We start from the raw sequence: 13,221 nt of genomic DNA on the forward strand, positions 1-13,221 counted from the left end.
ATTTAAGAGGCTTGAACATGAAGTAGGTAAGTTAAAATTGAATTTCACACCACTAGAACTATATCCAAAGGCAACATTTAAGGATTTTCACCAGGGTCATATGAACACATGATTTAATTAAATGAATTAATAAGCATTTATTAAGCACCAGGATCTTATAGCGTATCTAATACAAAATCATCATTTTTCAAAGAAACTAAGGCTGAGAGATATATTGGTTAGTGTTTTATTGTAAAACTTTAATATGACAGAGTGAAAGAATGGACCCATTAGGAGCATGAAGTAGGGAAAATTCATATAGGATAATCATTATAACTCTAAGTACGTAAAGATCTGTGGTGGAAAACATTTTCAGTGCACCAAAATTTTAAAGACCTTCAGAGGAACATAGCCTACATTTAGCATGGATTATTGAAATCTACAGAAAATCCCCAAACCTCACTTGAATCAATAGATGCTACCTTGCCTCTCAAAACCAGAGCAGTAGTCAAAGTAATTTTTGTTTCATCAATATAATTTAATAGAAGTTGTGTCTTATTATGAGATACTTATTTGAAATTTCTTGTATTCAGTATCTCTCCTTGACTGTGGTGATTCTATGATTTTATTAACTAAGTTGACTCTCAGAGCTAAGACTAAGATTCTGAAAAATGTGGATGAATGCCAAAGTCAGTTAGTCATTAAATTATTACTAAGTGCCTACTATGTGCTAGATACTGTTCTAAGTATTGAGAATATAGACAAAGATAAGAGATAATCCTTGCTTTCAAAGAATTCATAATCTAATGGGGAGAGAACATGCAAATAACTATGTACAAACAAGATATATATAAGATAAATTGGAAATAAATGACAGGGAAGGCACTAAACGTAAGTGACCAGAGAAAGAGGAGGGAAAAGTTTCAAATCAGATAATTACCTTTTAAAGAGCTGGTTCAATTTTATTAAATAAAAAAGAATATATTGTCTTATTTTTGTCCTTCCTCCATGTTCCTCTACTCCATCTCCACTCCCCAAACAGGTTTAATACAGATAACAAATATGACCAAAGCAAGAATTATAAAATTTGTCTCTCATATATGTCTCTCATAAATCATAAATATAATTTAATTAAAATTAAAACTAAGAGACTCTGAGTTTTGAATCTGAAATAAGTCAAGATTGTCACTTTGCCACCTAAAGGAATCTTGAATGGTCTTAAGGATTATGTGGAAATTGACTCATAATAAGACCTTTTTAGAGAAAAGTAAAAGAATTACCTGTAGAATTTTCCACTGAGCTGGATCCAGCAAGTAGTACCTGCCAGTGAACTGGAGCTAAGGGCCAAATATAGAGATATTCAACTTCATGGGAACCAGGAATGGAGCTATCAGTAAGGAAAATGGGTTTTCATACTCAGGGTATGTGAATAATTCTTATGGACAAATGTCATACCTACATGTTTGTGCCTAAGTCCCTGTTAATTGTCTTTGAGGAAAGACATGGACACTTTGGTGATTATAAAGATGGAAAAATTTGGGTGTGACAATCATTTAGTTCCAGTCTCTTTCTTCAGAGTTGATTTGGTGAATCTTGCTGGATAAGCAGTTACTCCCTCCCTCTCTACTATTTAATGTGTATTCTTCCTGAAACTTTTCTCTCAGTTGAAGATGTCCTTTCTTGGTAGAGGAGGTCCATTTTTCAGTCATTGGTTTCTGGGTAACTATGTTTTCTTGCTAGCACTTCCCAAATAAGATCTTGATTTTTATTTGCAGGTGAAAAAATAATACTATGTTTCCATTCCTATGAGTGGTGAATCTGAATCTAAAATCAGCAAAAAGACCTAATTGCACATGATTTGGAAAGACAGGAAAGAGTAGAGTCTCTGAGTCATTTTAAGAGGTACATGTATCCTGGACGCTGTGACATAAAGCCTTTAAGAGTATATGGTAGTGACAGATAATAATGCCACATCTTTGAATCAACAGGCATATACAGGATGATCACAGAAAGAAATGGGACGAAAATAACCCCGAGGCATTAAGGTTAACATGTGGTTAATGATGTGACTATTTTCTGTCTTTTTACTTGGCAGGTACCTTTTGCCTTTAGTATTTAGAACACCAGTCAATGGAAGGTGGCATTTCCCAAATGCTATTTCTTACTGAAAGGTTAGCACATTAATGACATTTCAGGAAGAACACAAAGTTATTTTGTTTTCTTCTTCTACATACGAGAAGGTAAAAGGCATCTCATCTCAGACAAACCCAGAGTTTGAGTGAAAGATAGATCTTAGAGGAATCACACAATTATAATTTATAAAACTTCACTGACCTCACAATTTTTCATAAGTGCAGAGTTGGCCTATCACTTTGGCACATACAAATTGAATACAGATTTCTGAGACCTGTTTTGGTTGACCTGGGAAAGCAGAACTCAAATTAATGGGTGGAATTTATAAATAGATAGACTAAGACTCAGTCTAAAATAAATTAGAAATTAGGGTTTTTCAAAAATAGGAGTTATACTAACAACATGGCAATGGGTTCAAGTCAAGAACACATATGATACCAGTGGAATCACACGTCGGCTACGGGGGATTGGAGGGAGGAAAAGAAAATGATCTTTGTCTTTAATGAAAAATGCATGGAAATGATCAAATAAAATACTATAAAATTAAAAAAAATAGGAGTTATCAAGGGAAAGTTTCCTATCACTGGAGGTGTTCAAATGGGAGACAAGTTATTGGGACATTTTATTCTCTCATGCTTGGTTGGATTGGATTGAGATGGCCATGGATGATCTTCCCAATTCCACAATTCAATGATTCTTTATATCTAAAATATATACATAAAATGTTCCCTTCTTTTTGAGATGGAAAAGTGATGGATGAGATAGCTTATGTTAGTTATTACCTATCTTTTATCATATGACCATAGACACAGCGTTGGAAAGGACCCTAGACACATTTAGTCTAACCTCTTCATTTTTGCAAATGAGAATCTTACAGTTGAGAGATGTTAAATGGTTTCTCTCAGGTCACATTGAGAGCAATGATGAGAACTGGGGTTTAGTCCCAGGTCCCCTGACTCCAAAAAACTGTGCTCTCCTCTGCATCATTATGCCTTCTGCCATACTATGCTACCTCATATTCTATAACAATACGCCTCAATTAGGATAGTGGAAACTTGAATATTGAATAGATATATTTTATGCCACAAACATTTCCTTTTATATTATGGAATCTACATCAGAGACAGTGTTTACATAAAACCCAGAAAAGATGAAATTAGATTTAATGTCTCAATTATTGACTGGCAGGGAATGTGTCCACTGAAGACTTGAAAAACCCTATCAACCCCAGTGCCTTTAATTAATTAGTTGTGTTAATTAAATACGATTCCATATTCTCACTGGCTACAATCTGCAATAGCAATTGTTATGGAGCAATAGAGGAAGGAAGACTATTACCCTCAAAAATTCTGGTGAAGAATTACATTAAAGTCACTTGGAAAGGATTCATAAGGCAAATGTGAAATTTACTAAAGGCTAGTTATATGTGAATCGAGGTTAAATATTTCATAACTTAACTTTAACTTCATTCTTTACAATTTACCATCAACCTTCAAATACCATATGTGAAAAGATGTAATCAGGCAATATTAAAAGGTTGTGACTTTTTTTAGATGAGAAGGATTCTTTAAAATCCTTTTCTGGGAATAAGTGCTGCCCAACATGATTAAGAGTGTTATTTCTGGGATCCCAGCTTACTTACTGTTATGTGGCTTTAAAGATAATTTCCCAGACATGATCTTACTTAATCATTACAACAAGCTTCTAGGGCAATTATGATTACTCCCTTTTTACAGATTAAGAAACCGAGGCTCAGATACTTATTTTGATCACTTGCAATATTTAAGTTTTTCTATTTAACTGTCAAAATTTATTCACCCCTCATAATCTGATTATAGCTAGATTCATTTTTCATTGCATGCCAGAACAAATTCAAAAATTCAATCCAATTATAAAGTGCCTACTTACATGCAAGACGTTATGTTAAGTACTGGGGCTACAAAAGAAAAATAAACAAATTCAACCCATGTATGTCTGTGTGGGTTAAACCTTGTGCAAAATAAGTAAATACATGGTAATTTTGAGAAGGAAGACAGCACTACCATCTGAAAGAGTCATGGAAGGCTTCCCCAAAGATGGGCAACTAAAAGCTTTGAAGGAAACTAAGAATTCTATAATATGGAGGTATATATATATATATATATATATATATATATATATATATATATATATATATATATATATATATATAGGAATGTAAAGGTTGGAGGCTGGAGATGAAATACCAAATCTGGAGATCAGCAAGGAGGTCAATATGACTGCAACAGAGAGAACATGTTTGGGAGTGATATGAAATAAGTTTGGATCCAAAATAAATCCAACAGAATGTAAGCTCCTTGAAGGATGGGACTTTTTGTCAAATTGAATCAAAATTGAATCAAATTGAATACTTTTGATTTTATCCTAAAGATGGTAGGGAAGGTACTGGACAGGACAGTGATATAATTTGACTTGTCTTTAGGAAAATTATTTTGGTAACTATATGGAAGATGGATTGAAAATGGATGAGAGGGGAAGCAGGGAGACCAATTATAAGGCTATGGTAATCAGGCGAGAGGTAATCAGGATATGAACTAGGGTAGTGACCATTACTTGGAGAGAAAGGGATTATGTGTAAAAAATTATATGAGGATAGAATTGGAAAAAAAGACTTGAGAAATGATGGGATATCAGAGAATAAGGGGGAAATGAATAAAGTATCAAGAACAACAATGAAATTGGGAAATTATTTTAAACATTTACTATTTACTGTCTCTACCTTGCTTGCTTTGGTTAGTTACACTTAGAAATGGCATTCACATCCTTTGGAAATAGCATCACCCCTTCCCTACTTACTAAGGTAAACAGGGTTAAGTGACTGCCTAAAGTCACACAGTTTGTAAGTGTCTGAGGTGAGATTTGAACTCAGGTCTTCTTGACTCCAGATCTGGCTCTCTATCTATTATGTCACCTAGCTGCCTTTTCTCCTACTGCAAAATACAAGTACTATGTTAAGAATAGGACAGTGAAAAATGCATTTTGAAATGAGTCAGAACTATGGATTCTACTACTCTCAATGCTTCTATTTACTACTATATAGCTTCAGACAAGTCATTTCACCTTTAGCTATATTTTCCAACTCTGAAATTCTGTGATCAACTCTATTATGCATGCTACTTTGCTATAAAAACATTTGGGATTCTTAGAGAGAAGACATTAATTAAACAACTAGGGATCATTCTTAAGTGCATAGAATTTCAATCTCATATCAAGTGTGGCCAAGCAAAAGATGGGAATGAGGAAATCCTTGTTCTTTAATCATCTTAATGAAAGATCTTTAAAAGCTGAAAGAGGTGTGTTGAATTTGGCTTTACTTCTAAAATCTTCAAAGGATACCTCCTTTAAGATTAAGTTGAGATTTTAATTTAATTTTTAAAAGTTCAGTTGGATCAAAGAAATTTGTGTTTTCTTTACCCTTGTTATGAATAAAGAAAAATGACTCCTCTGACTTTATACCCCTAAATGCATTATGGACACTCCCCTCCCATTTATTCGTTCAAATGGTTGTCTCTACTTTCTTTTTATTGAATTCAGAATTAATATGGCATAATATATTTTCATCCCCTAGTGTACTGTTAGATCTGCAAATTAAATTATGTATTTGCACAACATGCATTTGTCTTTTGCATATGAATATCATGTAAAATTTGGTCATACATTTCATCTGCTTACTACTCTGTGACTTGTAGAGATACAGTGTTAATAGATAACATCTGGGAGAACAAAACAATGGACACTGTTGCATTTTACTAAGACACCAACATAATGATAGACTGTTTACTATGCAGCCTAATGTAGAGGAAAGAATGCTAGATCCAGAAGCAGAAAATCTGGCATGGAGTCTTAACTTTACCATTTACATGAATTTGGGCAAGAGGTCTCACTTTCCAGATCATCAGTGGGTTTCCTTTTCTGGAGGATGGGGATGATAAGAGGCACACTAGGTGCCTTTTTGGTCCAGTAGAATGATCACTGGCTCTGGAATCCAAGGACCTCAGTTGGAATCATACTTTTTATTCAAAATGCTTTTTTTGTATATCATTTAAACTTCCCTGGTCCTCATTTTCCTCTTCTGTAAAATGAATGACTTGGACTAGATTCTCTCTGATGTCCCTTCCTGCTTGATATCGATGATTCTATCTCACAGCTTTATCATGAGGAGGAAATGAGATAATAGACTATAAATGAGGCACTTGGTAAACCACAAAACATATAAACATTCTTTTTTCAGATTACATGTACATACCATTTAAAATAATTGTTCCAGACATTCTGCCTTCAGTCCTCTCACTCCTTCCTCTTTTCTCCCCTTGCCAATATGACAGCTGGTTATATATGATATACATTATACATGCGCTACCATGCAATACATATTTCAATATTGCTTATACAAGAAAAAAAAACTTCATGAAGGAAATAAAGTGAAGAATGATATGCTTCAATTGACATGCAGATGCCACCATGCTTTTTTTCCAATATAAGTCTTTTGGAGTTGCCTTGGATCCTTGCATTGCTGAAAATAGTTGCCATTCATTGTTGATCATCTAACATTATAATATTCATTGAAAAATTTTCAGTTCTAAATTCTCTATCTCCCTCCTATCCATCCCTCATCCATTAAAAAGCAAAATAATGTGACACCTCAATTATACATGCTAAATAATGCAAAACATATTTCCATATTAGCCATGTTGCAAAAATAGCAAGAAAATAAGGCAACTGAAAAAGTTACACTTTAATCTCCACTCAGACGCCATTACTTCTTTCTGCAGAAGTGGGTAGCATTTTTCATTGTAAGTCCTTTGGAATTCTCTTTTGAATATTGTATTGCTCTGAATAGCTAAATCGTTCAGAGATTATCATCCTTACAATATTGTTGTTACTATGTTCAATGTTCTCCTTGTTCTGCTCACTTCACTTGATTTTTAATGATATAAGTCTTCCCAGGTTTTTCTGAGAGCATCTTGCTTGTCATTTCTTAAAGAACAATAGTATTCCATCCCATTGATTTACCATAACTTGTTTAACCATTTCCCAATTGGTGAGCATTCCTTCAGTGTCCCATTTTTTACTACCACAAAAAAAAAATTCCTCTGCATATTTTTGTACATATGGGTCCTTTTCCTTTTCTTTGATTTCTTTGGGATACAGACCTAGTAGTGGTTTCACTGGAGCAAAGGGTATGCACAGTTTTATAGCCCTTTGTTCATATTCCAAATTGTTCTTCAGAAGATTGAGCCAGTTCAGAACTCTTCAAATAGTTTACTAGTGTCCCTATTTTTCCAAACCACTTCCAGCATTTGTCACTTCCTTTTCTTTCATGTTAACTAATTTGATAATGTGAGGTGGTATATCACTGTTATTTTAATTTGCACTTCTTTAATGAAGAGTGACTTAGAATTTTTGCTTACATGAGTATAATATAGTTTTGATTTCTTTATCTGTAAACTGCCAACTCATGTCTTTTGACAATTTTTCAGTTGGGGAATGGCTAGTTTTCTTATAATTTTTTAAAACATTGTTACCTTCTGGCTTAAAACCTATCTTAAGTATTGGTTCCAAGGCAGAAGAGATGTAAGGGCTAGGTAATAAGGGTTAAGGATTTGCCCAGGGTGAGATTTGAACCTACAACCTCCTATCTCTAGCCTTGGCTCTCTATTGTTATAAAGAAGAGAGAGTTAGAGCAAGTTTTCAGAGGCATGAGACTAACAAGGAGAGAATTCTAGGATGGGGAAGTAAGGGAGAGACAATTAACTGAGGTTTAGAAGTCTTTCTCTGGTTTGACCTGGAGAGACAGGCTGCTTTTCCTTAGTGGCTGATACTACCCTGAATTCCCTATCCTGTCTTGTATTTGAGAAATTAGACATTTTATCAAAGAACTTTGCTGCAAATCTTGCCCTTCACCAATTTTCTTTTGCTTCCCTTTTAATTTTGGCTACATTAGTTTTGTTTATCTAAACAATTTAAATTTCATGTAATAATAATTATGCATTTAATCCCCATAATCCTTCCTGTCTCCTGTTTGGTCATATACTCTTCCATTATCCATAGATCTGACAAGTAAAATTTTCCATGCTCCCCCCAATTTACTTATGAGATCATTCGCTATATCTACTTCATTTATCCATTTAACCTTATTTGGTATGCAATGTGAGATGTTGGTCTGTGCTTAGTTTCTGACAAATTGCTTTCCCAACAATTTTTTGTAAAAGGATGAGTTCTTGCACCAGAAGCTTGGATATTTGGGTTCATCAAACATTATATTACTACAATCATTTAGTGCTGTGTATTGTGTATATAATCTATTCCACTGATCCACCACTTTATTTCTTGGTCATTACCAGGTTGTTTTCATGATTACCGCTTGATAATATAGTTTTAATCTGATACTGCTAAGAAGTCTTCTTTTTCATTCCCCACCCCATTGATTCCCTTACTATTCTTGACCTTTTGTTCTTCCAGATGAATTTAATTTTTATTTTTTTCTAGTGCTATAAAATAGTTTTTGGTATTTTGATTGGTATGACCCTGAGTAAGTAGAATTTAGATCAAACTGTTATTTTTATTTTATTAGCTCAGCTTACCCATGAGCAATTAATTGTTCAGTTGTTTGGATCTGCCTTTATTTGTATGGAGAGTGTTTTGTAATTATGTTCATATAGCTATTTAACTCTTCTGTTAATTTGGACAATTTATATTCTGGTAAATATTTATTCATTTCATCTAGATTACCATTTTTCTTGGCATGTAAATGGCCAAAATAACTCCTAATAATTGTTTTAATTCCATCTTCATTGATAGTACATTTATCCCTTTCATTTTTGGCACTGGCAATGTGATTTTCTTCTTCAAAAAAATGAAATTAACAAATAGCTTGTCTACTTTATTGGTTTTTCCCACAAAACTATTTTATATATTTCTTATTTATTTTATGTTTTTATGTAGATTTTATGTAGATTATCCTTTTTTTTTAAATGAAATTAATGATTGTTTCTATGATTTTTTCTTTAACCCATTCATTTTTTAGGATTAAATTATTTAATTTCAATTAATTTAAAATTTATGCTTTCATGATCCTTTATTTAATGTCATTTTTATTGTCCTGGTGTGTTAAATGGGTAAATTTAATGTTTCTATTTTCCTGCACTTGAGATTTTGATGTCCTAATATATGATCAGTATTTTTGAAGGTGCTACGTATAGCTGAGAAAAAAATTGTACTCTTTTCTATTCCCATTCACTCCCCCACAATTTAGTCACATTTAATTTTTCTTAGATTATATTCATGTCTTTGACTTCATTCTTATTTATTTGATGGTGTGATTTATAGAGATCTAAGAGGGGAAAGTTGACGTTTTAGTATATTGGCATAGTTTTACTATCTAATTTCCTTATGTAATTCATTTAACTTTTAAGAATTTGAATCCTCTGCCTTTTGATATATTAAGAACTTAAATTAATTGTCTATGGTGCCTTTTAGCAAGGGGTCATTTCCTGGCTAAATTCTTATAATTAGGTCTTTTCTCTTTTTTTCTTTATCAAAAATCATGGTTGCTATCGCTGCCATTTTTGTTTCAGTGGAAGCATAATAGATTCTCTTCCAGCCCCTTATTTTAATTTTGTCTTTGCTTTTCTCTGTTTCAAGTGTGTTTCTTGTAAACAATATATGGCTGGATTCTGGTTTCTAATCCATTCTGCTATATGCTTCCATTTTATAGGTGAATTCATCTCATTCACATTCACAATTATGATTACCAGCTATGCATTTCCCTTCATCCTATTTTCTTCTGTTTTTTCTTTTTTCTCTTTTTTCTTCTTCCTCTTCTAAAGATTGTTTTACTACTGACCATTGTCTTCATGTCTTGCCTTTTTTTATCGTACTCCCTTCCTCTTATTCCCTTCCTATTTCTTTTTCATTTCTTTCCTCCTTTCACATTTGATAAAATAAATATTTTATAGTCATATATTCAAATATATTCACATGTATAATTTCAATTGTGTATAGGTATCTATATACATATTTATGCATACATATATATATATATATAAATATAGTCCATATTTGAAGCAATTTAAATGAAAGTGAGGTTCAAGCATTGCATGCCACCTAACATTTCATGCTTCTTTTATGTGAGATAATTTTTTCCATTCTTCCTCTCTCTTCTCCCAAGGTATCCCTCTTTCTTACCCATCCATTTTTTAGGTAATGGCTCACCCTGACCTATTGTTGGCTCTCCTGCTCCTGGATTTGATTTGAGGCATTATTTTGAAGTTGTTGGAAGGGAAATGTTGGGAGAGCTTTACTATAGTGCTTTATCTATTCCACCATGTTGGCCCTGTGTCCCCAGAAGTACCTCTGATGTTCTATTTTCTTATTTAAATCCTAGTTTCTTGAGCTTTAAAAATTTTGTAGGCTGCTTAAATTATTTTCTTCTTAACATTTTTTTTTTTGTGTGGGCAAATATATAGTTGTCCTCTTCTTGAATACCAAACATCTCCTGAGAATAGGAACTACTCAATTCCTTATCTATGTATTTCCAGGTTCTAGCACAATGCCTGGCACATTATATTAGAATAATACATTTTTGTTGATTGATTTCTCATATTGAGTCACTGTGGCATATGTTTTGAAATTAATCTTTTTTCTTCTTATCTGCTTCCTTGTTTTGGTACCAGTCTTTGAGAAAGTAAATATTCTTTTAAACAGAAGCCTTGCTGATCTGTCTTTCTTTTCTTAGGATTCGTTATTTAGTATTGTTCACTACCTCAGAAATACCAGGTCTGGGAGGAAATCTCCTTGGCATTTTATAAATTGATTTAATGGTGCCATTAGCCATATAAGCCTGTAGGTGTCTTTCCTGTAAGCATCAAAGGAATCATATCTGCTAAGTGACTAGAAGTTCTTATAGTCAACAAGGAAGAAATTAACCTGGGGTTCTAAGACTCATCCAAAAGCATTGTTTTATGTCACAAGCACTAAAGATGTCACCAAAGGGATAAATCTTTTATAGAGTGATTAGAAGAGGAGAGGGGAAATCCTTTCTCTCTTCTTTTCATCCCTTGCCCCTCACAAATTGGAAATAAAATCATAAACCCTTGGGATTTGACTTTGGAGCCCACCCTCTCTCTTCATCCCAACATTTGGGGTAGCTAATAGGTTTTGCTGGTACAGTACTCTTGGTTTCACATTTCACTAGAGAACTACAGTAATTGATTGTCAGCAGGAAGGTATTTAGTCATAACCATAAAATGGTTGCTCAAAAAAAAGAAGTAGTAATTTGTGTAATTGAATAATATCAGCAATATCTCTCTCAGGGAAGATTCTATTCCTATAGTAAAAATGGAATTACTCTCTCCCTTTCTTTTGGGGAAAAGGAGTGTTTTTTATTGCACTCTTTCTTTCATCAGGATCTTTGCTATAGCACCCAGAAACCTAGCCCTCAATTGTTTGTGGGATCATTGTGGATCTGGCTTCGAGCTAGGAACATCGATTTTTCAGAATGGGATTGTCATTCTCCCATCAGCAACATCAATGGGGCTGTAAGTAAGCAAGCTTGTATCCATGGTTGTGCCCCAGGAAACATGAGTTCTCACTTGGGCTAAAGTTGAAAGAGGGCTAAGGGGAATGACTGAAGAAGGAAGCCACTGACCTTTGTTTTAGCCCCTCGTGAAATTTTTTGAGTTTTGATTCAACTTCGCTAAACCCCAAATGGGAAAACTTAGTTGAGGCCCTGAGATGCTGAGCCCATCATTGGAGTCTGACTGTTTTGTGTTGGAACCAGCTAGCTGTGCTGGCCATTAGTAAGAAAGAAATTTGATGCTGATGAAAATGCTGGGTCCTGGGGATTAAAGACGAAAATGACAACTAAACATACAAAATAGGCCTGAAGATGACAGATGGAATAGTGCAATAATCTATAATCTTGGATAGACATTTTACTCATTAGTGCAGCAGGGATCCTGTATTAGGTCTTTAAATATTTCTCTTAAAGGCTGAAATGGCTGTAATGCTCCCTTCTCCAAGTGGCATTCTCCTATAACAACTTGGCCTGAGATCTAACACCCACAAAGCATTTGTTTGGGTTTGTTTATGGTGAAAATGATGAAAGATATCAGCTGACCCAAGAAACCATGTGTTGTGAATATCCTAGGTAAAACACAGAGCAAGAAATAGAGGTCATGTGGAATGAGTCTTATATATGCAGAGGACTGAGTTCAAATCCCAGCTTTGTTCCATACTGTCTGAGTGATCTACAACATAACTTCTCTGGGCCTTAGCTTCCTCACCTATAAGATGAGAGAGATGTATTGAAATGCTAAAGTCCCTTTTAACTTTAAATTTGTGGTCCTAATTTATAATCAGGATGTCTTGAAATAGTAAAATAATTAGTGCTTGAAACAACATTTGGCACAGTACCTGGCACATAGTAGGCACTTAATAAATATTTATCAAAAATTAATGAAATGAATTAATGAAGCATCTAATTGTTATGGTGGATGGAATCCTAGACCTGAAACTAGGAAGATCTGAGTTCAAATTCAAACACGCAGACACTTACTAGCTCAGTGACCCCAGTCAAGACACTTAAACTCTATAAACCTCAGTTTTCTCATCTGTAAAATGCATGTATTAATGGCACCTACCTTCTAGGACTATTGTGAAAATCAAATAAGAAAATGTTTGTAAAGTGTTTTTCAAACCTTAAAAGTGCTATATAAATATGTGCATATGTAATACATAAAATTAATTATGTATGAATTTAATATATTAGGTATAATATAAATAGATTTATATATGTAATATAAAATATTATTAATTATACAACAAAATTAATATAAAATATGATTCAAGTGCATATATACGTAAAATGTAATCTATAATTAATCTATAAATGCTATAGTAGTAGTCTCTCGGTAACCAAGGATGATGATTGTCTTTGTGCGTTTTTGTGCACAAAGACACTTGTGCATGAAGATTTAAGTGGAAGAGTCGATGCACAGAGACAGTCCCACTCTCTCGGCGTTGGAAGCCTGGGTCCAGTGGCACGAAAAGTCGTTACACCTGGAGACT

The sequence above is a fragment of the Monodelphis domestica genome, chromosome 8 (genome assembly GCF_027887165.1).
Source record: "Monodelphis domestica isolate mMonDom1 chromosome 8, mMonDom1.pri, whole genome shotgun sequence".
NCBI classification, from domain to species: Eukaryota; Metazoa; Chordata; class Mammalia; order Didelphimorphia; family Didelphidae; genus Monodelphis; species Monodelphis domestica.